This window comes from Haliotis rufescens, unplaced genomic scaffold (assembly GCF_023055435.1).
Source record: "Haliotis rufescens isolate VD_foot unplaced genomic scaffold, xgHalRufe1.0.p SCAF_31, whole genome shotgun sequence".
Taxonomy (NCBI): Eukaryota; Metazoa; Mollusca; class Gastropoda; order Lepetellida; family Haliotidae; genus Haliotis; species Haliotis rufescens.
Genome location: NW_025964013.1, coordinates 2,254,426 through 2,267,857, shown reverse-complemented (window position 1 = coordinate 2,267,857; position 13,432 = coordinate 2,254,426). Strand labels below are relative to the sequence as shown.

The window sequence follows — 13,432 nt, the reverse complement described above, 5'->3', positions numbered from 1 at the left end:
TGAATATGTTTACACTGTACGATGCAGGTGCCCGTTGTAGTGAATATGTTCAAACTGTACGATGCAGGTGCCCGTTGTAGTGAATATGTTCACACTGTACGACGCAGGTGCCCGTTGTAGTGAATATGTTCACACTGTACGATGCAGGTGCCCGTTGTGTTGAATATGTTCACACTGTACGATGCAGGTGCCCGTTGTTTTGAATATGTTCACATTGTACGATGCAGGTGCCCGTTGTAGTGAATATGTTCACATTGTGCGATGCAGGTGCCCGTTGTGTTGAATATGTTCACATTGTACGATGCAGGTCCCCGTTGTAGTAAATATGTTCACATTGTGCGATGCAGGTGCCCGTTGTTTTGAATATGTTCACATTGTACGATGCAGGTGCCCATTGTAGTGAATATGTTCACATTGTGCGATGCAGGTGCCCGTTGTAGTGGATATGTTCACACTGTACGATGCAGGTGTCCGTTGTAGTGAATATGTTCACATTGTGCGATGCAGGTGCCCGTTGTAGTGGATATGTTTACAGTTAATCATGCATTTCACGTTGTGACTATGTTCACATTAAACGATGCATTTCACATTGCAGTGAATATGTTCACAGTGAACGATGCAGCTCTCGTTGGAGTTAATGTGAACGTCTGTGTGAAGGTTTGGCGCGCCATCAATGTCCTGATCGGATAATTGACTGAGCTTCAGGTTCACTCATTAAACGAACTAATGTTTAACAAACATAAATAACTGTTTTGGTATTGATGTTCGCCAACACCTGGCGTCAACACTGGATATTATTTTGCTTATTAACGGCGCAGTCAATATATTTCAGTATCATGGGGTCTGTAAATGATCGGGTCTTGACCACACAAACCAGCCACTGACATTAAGAACACCCTCCATGCAGTCAGTCCTGTCACTGAGGCTGACCATGAGATAAACTTCATCGTCTCGTTCGACCAACATACATTTCGATGAATCAACTACAGCGCAGCAGTCGACGACCACGTTGTTGACATGGTATTGCGTAGTACGGCTGCCTCATGTAAAACTAACTCTCAGTAACATATCCCTGCTAGACACTGCAGGGACTGAGCCAAACCAAAACAAATCACGCCGCCTAGATGTTAGACAACAACCGCTCATAATTGGAATGAATGGGACTACTGATAGCTGGATGAACTGTTAAGAACTGTATATTCATATGCTATTTCCTCTCAGACAGATATTCTAGAAACATAATGTTCCATAAAATGTCATTATCAACATCACTTCTCCCCGAAAGTGTCCTTGCAGAGGTTGGACATGTTATAGGGGCAGCTGGGTGGAGGTCGACCCCGTGACACGATACCATTGTCAGAGATAGTATAGTCGGAGACACGATACCATTGTCAGAGATACTATAGTCAGAGACACGATACCATTGTCAGGGATACTATAGTCGGAGACACGATACCATTGTCAGAGATACTATAGTTGGAGACACGATACCATTGTCAGAGATACTATAGTCGGAGACACGATACCATTGTCAGAGATAGTATAGTCAGAGACACGATACCATTGTCAGAGATACTATAGTTGGAGACACGATGCCATTGTCAGGGATACTATAGTCAGAGACACGATACCATTGTCAGGGATCCTATAGTCAGAGACACGATACCATTGTCAGAGATACTATAGTCAGAGACACGATACCATTGTCAGGGATACTATAGTCGGAGACACGATACCATTGTCAGAGATAGTATAGTCGGAGACACGATACCATTGTCAGAGATACTATAGTCGGAGACACGATGTCATTGTCAGGGATACTATAGTCAGAGACACGATACCATTGTCAGAGATACTATAGTCGGAGACACAATACCATTGTCAGAGACCTTATACTTTTGTCAGAGACACTATATCATTGCCAGAGGCACTGTAATCAGGGGTACTATACCATTGTCAGAGATGCTATACCATTTTCAGAGACACTATACCATTGTCAGGAATAATATGCGATTGTCCGAAATAATATGCGATTGTCAGAGTCACTATATAATGAGAGACACTATACCATACCTGATACTGTAGTTGGTCTCCAACGGAAACTTAATATCCTTAAATCTTTCTGTACTAAATGGGGTTCAGAAGTTAACCTTAGTAAGACTGAAATTTTAGTTTTCAGAAATGGTGGAAAACTTAGGAGTACTGAGAAATGGAGGTTTGGAGATGTTAATGTTAATGTATCTACCTATTATAATTATCTTGGTTTGTTATTTTCAAATCCGCTGTGTTGGACGACTGGTATCAACTCTTTTGTTCAGCAGGCAAATAAGGCTCTGTTCGTTGTTAAGAAATTACAGTATTGTTTGAAGAACATACCCGTACATATACTTTTTTTAAAATATTTGACAGTCAAATTAAGCCTGTATTATTATACACTACAGAAATATGGGGCTATTCAAAAATTGCAGCAATTGAACAATTTCAGATTAAATTCTGTAAATTTACTATTGGAATTGGAAGTCATGTTACAAATGTTGCTGCCCTTGGCGAATGTGGTAGATATGGATTATTTATTGATTATCACAAGAGATGTATTAAATATGGGTTGAAATTGTTATCTTTACCCAGTTATAGATACCCTAAGCAATGTTATTTAATGCTGAAATCTTTAGATGAAGTTAATCGCAATACATGGGTAACTTGTGTCAAAAGATTATTATTCAGTTATGGATTTGGCCACGTGTGGATTTCGCAGGAAGTTGGTAATGAGACCCTCTTTATTAATGCATTTATTCAAAGGTTAAAAGACTGTAACCAACAGGACTGGTATTGTAAAGTTTGTGAAATACGTAAATTATCAATGTATAAGGAATATAAGTCATTGCTTAGAGTTGAAAAGTATCTCTGTGAAATCACAAGCCGTCATTATAGACGTATGTTTTGTTTGTTAAGAGTTGGCGAGTTGCCATTGATGGTAAATTTAGGTAGAAGATGCGGTATTGAGTACTGTAATAGGCAGTGCAGATTTTGTAATTTACAGGAAATTGAAGATGAGTTTCACTTTATGCTTGTCTGCCCATGTTACAGATATTTAAGAAATAAGTATTTACCTATTTATTACTCTTCCAATCCTACTTTATTTAAATATAATACACTATTATCTTGTAACCGCACTAGTATTGTAACTAATTGTGTTAAGTATATACTGGAAGCACTTGCAATCCGAAATACTGTCACTTAATACCCTCTGTCATCTGCCTCATATTGTATTTTTCAATGAGTATTTGTACGTGGGTCTATGGCCTTTATACTGAAATAAAGAATTGAACGTATACCATTGTCAGAGACACTATGTCATTGTCAGAGACACTATAATCAGAGACACTATACCATTGTCAGAGACACTGTATCATTTTCGGAAATACTATGTGAATGTCAGCTATTTTATGCTATTGTCAGATGTACTATACCCTTGTCAGAGACGTAATACCCTTGTCATTGATAATATATCATTGTCAGAAATACTATAACGTTGTTGGAGACACAAAACGATTGTAAGATACACTATACTATTGTCAGCGACACGATGCAATTGTCAGAGACGTTATACCATTGTTATACACATATATCATTGTAATCGACAAAACAACACCGCGAATGACACGATCTATAACGAACATTATATTCACTGGTGAACACGTCTGAAACCAAAGTGTGAAAAGGGTACAGCAGCGCTCATCGAATGTCTAAGACACTATATCATTGTATTTGACGAAACAACACCGCGAATGACACGACCTATAACATTATATTCACTGGCGAACACACAAAGTGATACAACAGGTACAGCAGTGCTCATTGAATGTCCAATACATAATTTACAACCAGTTCATAGTTTAAGGTTTCAAGCGAAACCATCGCCGTGACATACTAAGTATTCATATGATTCCTTTGATTTTAGGGATAATTTTGTAGCTCAATCGTTCAAGCCTTCGCTCGTAACGCTGAAGGCCTTGGCTCGATTCCTGACATGGGTGCAGTGTGTGAAGCCTATGTCTGGTTTTCTCCGCTTTGGTATTGCTGGAATATTGAACTATTGTTATATTCGGGATCAACAGCACACAAAGTCATTGATCTAACCCCCCTCCGCCACTGAGGCATCCAGCTTCAAGCCTCGGTGGCTGAGAGGGTTACATCGCTAATATTGTCTGCTGGTGATTGGGCTTCTGACTCTAGGAGTCTGGGTTCCAATCCCAGATGGGACTCAAACGAAAGACTAACTAGAATCTGTAATTTGTTCCGTTTGACCACTATCTAAATGGCATTGTGTGTTCATTACTGGACTACTGTTTACTCACTCCTTGTTGAATACCCTGAACTTGGATATTGATAACCTATTTGATAACACTAAGTATAACATTGTGGATTTATCGTTTCATATAGCAGTATATGCCCTGTATCATATCCACACGGCGCAGATGTCTGGATGAATCAGTGATAGCCTCGTGTTCCACACATCTATCCATACACCTCTCGGCGCACTCGTGCCAGATCATCAGCTCCTCTCTAGCACTCAAAGATGCCAAAGATACAGTTTGTGTCTAGAAAGTAGGGCTAATTTTGAATAAAATGCACGCGCTTTTAAATATGTAGAAATAAATAAAAACTACGTAAATGACTACAATGACTGGATTCAGCACACGAGACGCTTACCTTACATTATTTGGTTACCATGGACAAACATCTATAGACACATAAAACATTTAAAAGTTTTGGCGTTCATACAAATAGAACTTTTTTTCATGGCAGTCTTTTTACTCTTGGCGTTCCGTCTATGTGCGCAGTGGCTGGTGTGAGGAATCACATTTCCTCTAGCCCAGACTGTTGTGGGTGGAGCCAGTGAGGCGTGGTCCGCTGATCTGTCTCGGGGTGACCCGCTGGGTACTGCCTGACAGGGGGCTGAAGGTGCCGACATTGATTGATGTCTACGCGGATATATTTGCATCACACAAACATGTGGGTAAATATAGAATACCTGTGAGATGTTCTGTGTCAAATATTATCCAAACAAACAGGCTTTCATATCGGACTTCTTTGATAACATTAGCGGTTCCCGACATGCGCAGTATGGTGGCTAACAGGTACACTATGCGGGTGATTGGTGTGGAAAGTGAAAAGACGAACGTGAGAAAGATCGTGTCAGTAACGAAGCGGGAGATCTTCTGACAAGCTGAGCATGACCTGGTACAGTAGAGAAACAGGGATCTGTAGGGGGCAGCGATAGGGAGGAATATGTATCTGCATGGTGCAGCGATGGGGAGAAATATGGATCTCCATGGTGCAGCGATACGGAGAAATGGCGATCTGCATGGTGCAGTGATAGGAAGAAATAGCGATCTGCATGGTGCAGCGATGGGGAGAAATATGGATCTGCATGGTGCAGCGATGGGGAGAAATATGGATCTCCATGGTGCAGCGATACGGAGAAATGGCGATCTGCATGGTGCAGTGATAGAGAGAAATAGTGAGATCTTCTGACAAGCTGAGCATGACCTGCTACAGAAGAGGAACAGGGATCTGCACAGTGCAGCGATGGGGAGGAAAAGAGATACATGTATGCACAGTGCAGCGATGGGGAAGAATATGGATCTCGTGGTCCAGGGATGGGGAGGAATAGGGATCTGTCGGGTGCAGCGATGGGGAAGAATATGGATCTCATGGTCCAGGGATGGGGAGGAATAGGGATCTGAAGGGTGCAGCGATAGAGAGGAATAGGGATCTGCACAGAGCAGCGATGGGAAAGAATATGGATCTCATTGTCCAATGATGGGGAGGAATAGGGATCTGCACAGTGCAGCGATGTGGAGGAATAGGGATCTGCAAAGTGCAGCGATGGCGAGGAATAGGGATCTGCACAGTGCAGCGTTGTGGAGGAATAGGGATCTGCACAGTGCAGCGATGGGGAGGAATAGGGATCTGCACAGTGCAACGATGGGAAGAAATATGGATCTCCTGGTCCAGGGATGGGGGAGGAATAGGGATCTGCACAGGGCAGCGAAGGTGAGGAATAGGGATCTGCACAGTGCAGCGATGGGGAGGAATATGGATCTCATGGTCCAGGGATGAGGAGGAATAGGGATCTGCACAGTGCAGCGATGGGGAGGAATATGGATCTCATGGTCCAGGGATGGGGAGGAATAGGGATCTGTAGAGGGCAGCGATGTGGAGGAATAGGGATCTGCAAAGTGCAGCGATGGCGAGGAATAGGGATCTGCACAGTGCAGCGTTGTGGAGGAATAGGGATCTGCACAGTGCAGCGATGGGGAGGAATAGGGATCTGCACAGTGCAACGATGGGAAGAAATATGGATGTCATGGTCCAGGGATGGGGGAGGAATAGGGATCTACACAGGGCAGCGAAGGTGAGGAATAGGGATCTGCACAGTGCAGCGATGGGGAGGAATATGGATCTCATGGTCCAGGGATGGGGAGGAATAGGGATCTGCACAGTGCAGCGATGGGGAGGAATATGGATCTCATGGTCCAGGGATGGGGAGGAATAGGGATCTGTAGAGGGCAGCGATGAGGAGGAATAGGGATCTGCACACTGCAGTGATGGTGAGGAATAGGGATCTCATGGTCCAGGGATTAGGAGGAATTGGGATCTGAAGGGTGCAGCGATAGAGAGGAATAGGGATCTGCACAGAGCAGAGAAGGTGAGGAATAGGGATCTGCACAGTCCAGCGATTGGGAGGAATATGGATCTGCACAGTGCAGCGATGGGGAGGAATATGGCTCTCATTGTCCAGGGATGGGGAGGAATAGGGATCTGTAAGGGGCAGCGATAGGTAGGAATATGGATCTGCAAATTGCATCGATAGGCAGAGTGAATGAAGGGGTGTGCGGGGTTTAGGGGCAGAGTGAATGAAGGGGTGTGCGGGGTTTAGGGGCAGAGTGAATGAAGGGGTGTGCGGGGTTTAGGAGCAGAGTGAATGAAGGGGTGTGCGGGGTTTAAGGGTAGATGGACGAGAAGGAGGTTTCAGGGTTTAAGGGCAGATGGATTTGAATGTATGTGATGGGTTTAGTGAAGGCAAGGATCTGAAGGATGGCATGAACATAGAAACAGTCCGCGGGGAGGAGCATTAACATACAGGTGGTGAGAAGGCAGAATACTCAAGTGACCACAAGAAAGATAAGCCAATGGCAGTCTGACAGCAGGAGATAGTAGTAGACTGGATGACTGAACAGTGATGGGGTCGTATTATGTTCTCATAATCTTCACAGGCGTCTGAATAAAATGTACGGCAGGCTGGACGGGACATGTTGGGTTAGAACAGGTGGGATTTCCGAGATGCATTACAATATCCAAATTATTCTAACAGGAAAGAAAGCAAAGTGAGGCCAGATACTTTGTAACTGGTGAGTTTCGTATTTCTGATGATGTATAATGTCTATGTATGTTCTTCAAAACAAACGGATTCTGTAGTAAGGACAACGGGACGACACAAGGAGCTCGTGGACAGGTCAAGAATCATCACAGTTTCTGGAGAATAGCGTCACGGCAAGGACTATGATGAGACCTGTAGAACAACCGTTGGTGGACAGTCTGGTTTGGTGGGAGTAGGTCATGGCGTATAGGACAACCGGTGGTGGACAATCTGGTTTGGTGGGAGTAGGTCATGGCGTATAGGACAACCGTTGGTGGACAATCTGGTTTGGTTGGAGTAGTTCATGGTGGGTATAGGGAACGTCTGAGCTACTGGGCTGTATAATTAGGACTGGCGACGAGGGAACAGTGAACTCTGCACTCCAGTAGCAAAACAGCCCTCGACACATGTCCGGGCTCAGTGCGGGGTAAAACCTACATAGCTCACCATGCATATACAACCCCTTTAGTTCAGGCACTGTAGCACACCTGGATACCGACTGTTAAAATGTTAATAAAGATGATCACTTTAAATATTCAAATATTAAAATATTCAGCTAACCCTATATTCTATAGATTGGAATGAAATATGTCATTGTGACATGCCAAAGTTCAGCTTTATCAGTCTCGCAGTATCAGAGGAAAAGATGTTTTCAGTAAATACGGCGTTTTGAGAGAATTTAAGAGCATGAACAAAACGCAAAGTCTAAATAAAGTTAAACTCGAAAAACGTATATGTTGAGTCAAACTTATAAATACACAAGTACCAAATATCGTTACGTTTGGAACAAAGATGGCAGAGGAATGGCAACAAAGTGCTTTGTTCACTATTGGTGCCGTGTCGCCCCTAACTGTACCAGAACAAAGACAGGTGACATCATTGATGGGGACAAACATATGAACGTCTTTGGATCAGTTTTTCTGAGTAACTACAGTTCATTCCATGGCACCTTTAGATAATCTTCGTGCATGAAGTACAAAGGACAAACAAAGGTTTGAGAAATACTCAACTTAAGAAATATCGCATTTGTAGGGCCCAAGATCCTACCCAAGTCTTTAGTCAGGTGAGCTAAAAATCCATACGCAAATTCTCACGTCATAGAATATTCAATATCGATTATCTACCGAAACAGATTCCATTGGGAAGTCAAAAGCAAAATAATGATTCGCGAAAGGTATAAGCGTCTTAACGCTGTGGTCGCTTTGTGGAACGGGACTCCGCACTACTTCACGACAAACTAAGCCTGCTGGATGTCATGTAAAACCCTGTTGCGTAAAATTTGACAGTAAACGAGATTGATGTTGCCTGATAAATTCCTGTAAAGAATCGCCAAGACATCGACAGGACTATCCGAATCAGTGAATACAACACAGTACAAGTATTCACGTCACAGCAGTGTGTATCAGCAGACATGAACCCTAGTAGACAAACAATACGATCAGGGTACGATGCTACACTAGAGCAGCCATACTTCGTGACAGACCTCGAATACAGCAGGGTTTAAGTTGTAGCAACATACATTGTCGTCACGTGACATCGTTACCTTTCAAAGGCATCAGTCTTGGCCAATACACATCGCACTGATAAAAGAGGCTGCTTGTGTGGCAGCAGGACGCTGTAGGAACGACCCTTAGGCTATTTGTTACATATGATAGCTTAATGTGTTTCTTACCACTTCCTCTCTCTACGCGTACACGGCTTAAGGTGGTGTCGTAGTTTCCATTGCATTCTGTTGACCTGAAACAGAAGGCGCCATGTGAAAAACCTTACTGGTGCATACAAGCGGAAATGCGCTTCCTTTATAAAGATAGTAAACGCGCTCACAATTCAATAAACAAAGGAAATATACAAGTAAACAAGAGCCGAGACACACGATGTACACGTGGTATGCTGGTAGCACTGTTTTAAGTTTACACACGATGAAACACGTGATCACATTCAGGTTTCCGTGTTCCGGAAATGTTCCGGCTATACCTTCATCAACCTTCCCCATTTTGGTATTTTTCAAGTATTTGTTTATGTGTTTCACCCGTAATCGAACAAAATACACCTACATGTTTTGTCAATTATGGGAGGATGGTTTCCGGGGGGCTTCAAAGGGGGAAGACTTCCGGAAAAAAAGGAAACCAGAATTGTCATGCTGTGTGTTCAGTATTTGATTACAGTTAACTGACTAAAACAATGATGCATGTGTTGTAATGTTTCACACGCTTGAGACATCAGTTGTGTTATTCCTTCTATTAGATAAATAAATTATATGTTTGCATTCTCGCGACCTCTAAACCCATGAGAAGTATCGTAATTAAATATGTTTTTACTTTAAACATGTAGTCACTGGACATGTGGTCTTTCTCTTCATATCCCTTAGAAAATTGAAGTAAACGATATATCATTTATTCGATATGTTAATTGATAGAGGTGGTAATTTATCGAGATGAAATGGATCATATCCTTCTTAAAAAGGTGCTGACAAGGGCAGATAACTCTGAACACAAGAAAGAGTTTCAACTTGGGTTGGCTGGTTAGTTGGTTGGTTGGTTGGTTGGTTGGTTGGTAAGGTGTTTGTGTCACTGATCGGATTGAAAACAAACCAAGATACAATTTTTTACACAGAATAGAAAGAAGATTAAGTCGTGGATACGTTTTCGTTTCATTGCAATAATGTCCTTCCACCTTTTGTTCACGATCTATGATTATCTAAGATGCTAGATCATGCAGTAATGTTGCATTCGTCACTTCTAGCATTTGCAGCACAGCGACATTTATAAGCAATATGACACAGAGCAGCGATATATGACCTCTCGCTAACAGGCTCTGCTGTAACAGATGCGGGAAGGAAGACTGGGCAGATGTACTACAAATCATCTCCAACATACGACATCTACTGGCGGGACACTGGAGACGTCTGGGATGGTCTGATTGTGTACGATCATAGAGTGACTGGAATACGCCCATGCCCGTGGGTACCGATTGGCGTGTGTTTGTTTGATTGTTTGTCGTTTAACGCCGCACTCAGCAATATTCCAGGTATATGAGGGCAGTCTGTAAATAATCGAGGCTGGACCAGACAATCCAGTGATTGACGTCATGAGTATCTATCCACGCAATTGGGATACGATGACATGCACCAACCACGTCCGCGAGCCTGGCCCCCGATCCCGTTACGTCAAGCGCAGTCGCCAGCGGCGTACGTAGTCAGTATGTGAAGCACATCAGTCACCACGTGTTCTTGTATGGCAGATAAAATGTCAAAATTGTGGCCAATCTGAAATTCGAAACTGCGTCCGCCGGATCCTCGTACGGACACGGGGCGACATTTTGGGCAACTAGGCTCGGCATCTTAGACCATGGGGGCCAGACGCGCCCGCTTGATCACAGCATTCAAATTACTGAATTATGCATGTACTTATATTCATTATTGGATATCAAAATGGTATTCAATATTCATACACCGTTATACGGTCCTCTGGGTCACTTGTAAACGCTACAAGAATCTTGGATTAGAGCCATTAAATATTCCTAATAGTTAATTCGCCGTGTTATTTTCTACATCAATGTGCACTTTAAAGTACCAAATCAGAACGAAAATAAAAAAAAAGCACAACTGACCAGAAATATTTTGATAACCAGAAAAGCTGTAAAACTTTTCCATGAAATTGAATTTCAAAGTAAATCATGGTTAATCTGACAGTTTACCAACAGTCTAGAAAAATGTTATAACGATATTGATCTCGGTTTCTACATCAAAGTGCGTACATATCATCAATCGTACAAATATAGACACGGAATCGGGGAGTAGCGCGTTGACTTCTCGGTGGCGCAACACAGTTTATGGGATCCTCACGCAGGGTCAGCTCACTCATCATACTTGTTGACACTTGCAATTGACGGACAAAAATAGTTTCATAACGAAGCAACACTCCTTCCGCATACAAATTGCCATATCATAGCTATCGCTCCATTTCATCCAAGGCAATCAGCAGGACCAACGACATCCAGTGTTGGAGGAACCATCTCGCCACTGGGGCCTCAAGTCCTCACTTGTTTGCACGTTTGCAGGGTGCACATTTTGCAGAAATATTGATTAAAGTAGCAATTGCTGCTGAAGATTCTTAAGTTAGAATTGATGAAAGTCAATCTAAACATGTCAAGTGGAGGACGCGATCATAATTATAGCTCCTATCTTCCATTAATGGTAAGCTCTGCCTCTACTCCCCACCATGTGATGTATGCACACTTTCATGACAATGGAAATCACAGCTTCGCGGACTCTCGGAAAGGATTGTATTTTTTCATGGTGTGAGGTCAATAAAAGTGGAAGATTTGGCTAAAAATGCGAATAAAGAGATTCCATTATGGACGAAAATAGCAGTTCCCGTTAGAGTCCATTTGGGCTGTCAAAACCAGTTTCGGGGTGATTAGGATATTGGGGCTTGCAATGGGGGCCCACGTTCCACGTCAACACAAAGGTCCCAGAGAAGGAGGAAAGCTGTTTGGTGGAGTCAATGACTTTACACCTTTACACACAGACATATCAACGATACACATAAAACCCTATGAAAGCTAGTTTAACAATTTATTATCGTAGCGTTCTTAGTTTTTTAATCTAAATAAAATAATATATCTATATTCCTTGGGTATTGAATCGCATGTTGTAAATACATTCTTGATTAGTTCCTTAACCGATAAGGAAATGAAATTGAAACTATAAAACGTCAACGCCAGAGAATAACCAGTCTCGATTATCCATTGAAACGAATTCGATTTGGTGTAAATGGCAAAATAGCGGAGAACATTTATGAATGGATCACTGAAAATCAGTGATGACACCAGGTGTTCGCAATCTTTGATATGTCCCACAAACATGTAGTCTGTAGACATCGTGACCCTATCAACAGCAGGCTGACAATTGGGTAGTATTTAGCTCATTGGTAAGCGAGGACGAGCCCTGGACAGTTTATTACACAACACTGTTATGATGAGTCTGTAACACCAGGTTAGTCGGCACTGCTCACAGACACATTACCGACTTTACAAATTTCCAGCCAAACGGGTAAGCAGAAATATCCTTTTGGTTGTATATAGACCTTCCAATATCGTCCGTAACGCGGGGTATCGCAACCAAATTCTCTTTGATCATAATTGATTTTAATAATTCAAATTTTGTCCAACAAGGGCATGCCTCAAGATTGCAGAATACCGGCATTTTCATTTCGGCCAAATAAGTACACTTCCTGTTACATTCAAACATTGCAGAAAGTTAAAAGAAAAGGTAATTAAACATGCTAAACAAGCGAGGGAGCACGTGGTGCAATTTGTCTTAATTGTCAACAAACTTGATAGCGTTGAAACCTCTAAAAGTTCAGGTAACTAAACTTTCTTTTAAATGTCAAGTACCAGTTTATACCACTATATACATTACCTCCACCGTAAAGAGGACAATAATGTGTGTTCTCGTGCATCTCTCAAAGCAAAGGATGTGTATCCGAATCTTTTATCATCAGTGCGTATTGCAACTAGCGGTGTGGTCGCATTAATGATTTACGCAAGGTGGTGACAGACTACTTAAATACACACAGGGGCGAGTCACGATCCAGATGCAAGGTATGTACATCAAAGAATTAGTTTAACACCATAGGCTTCAGGAAGGTAAACACCGGGACAGAGCTATTCTCCAGGGTCATGCACAGGGATGACAGCCAATCTCAAGGGTTGGAGAGCGTGGAAGTGGATAGCTGTCTGAAACTAGGTACAGTTTATTAAATTTTCACGTCCTTAACATCAAAGACCATATATACACTTTTAGCTTGATGCTATTGCCTCCCTGAACCAAAGTCTAGGGAACACTGATCGATTTTTTTCTTAACCTTCTACTGGTAAACATTATATCATGGCCACGTGTTATAACCATTAGCGTTCCAAGCTGAAAAAGAACCGTAGAAACTTACAAACTAAAAGGACTCACGCTTAAATAGTTTTCTTGAAACATTATACATAGTCCGCAGA

General features: G+C 42.4%; 1 protein-coding gene across 3 annotated transcripts in view; it reads right to left on the bottom strand.

The window, feature by feature from the left end:
- Nucleotides 1-13,432, bottom strand: part of LOC124136774 (muscarinic acetylcholine receptor M2-like) — a 264,939-nt gene that overhangs the window by 66,961 nt on the left and 184,546 nt on the right. For all 3 annotated transcript variants that reach the window (XM_046502800.2, XM_046502798.2, XM_046502801.2), the window contains one exon: nt 9,099-9,163. The gene's annotated coding sequence lies outside the window, so the exon portion shown is untranslated. The remainder of the gene's footprint in view (nt 1-9,098; nt 9,164-13,432) is intronic.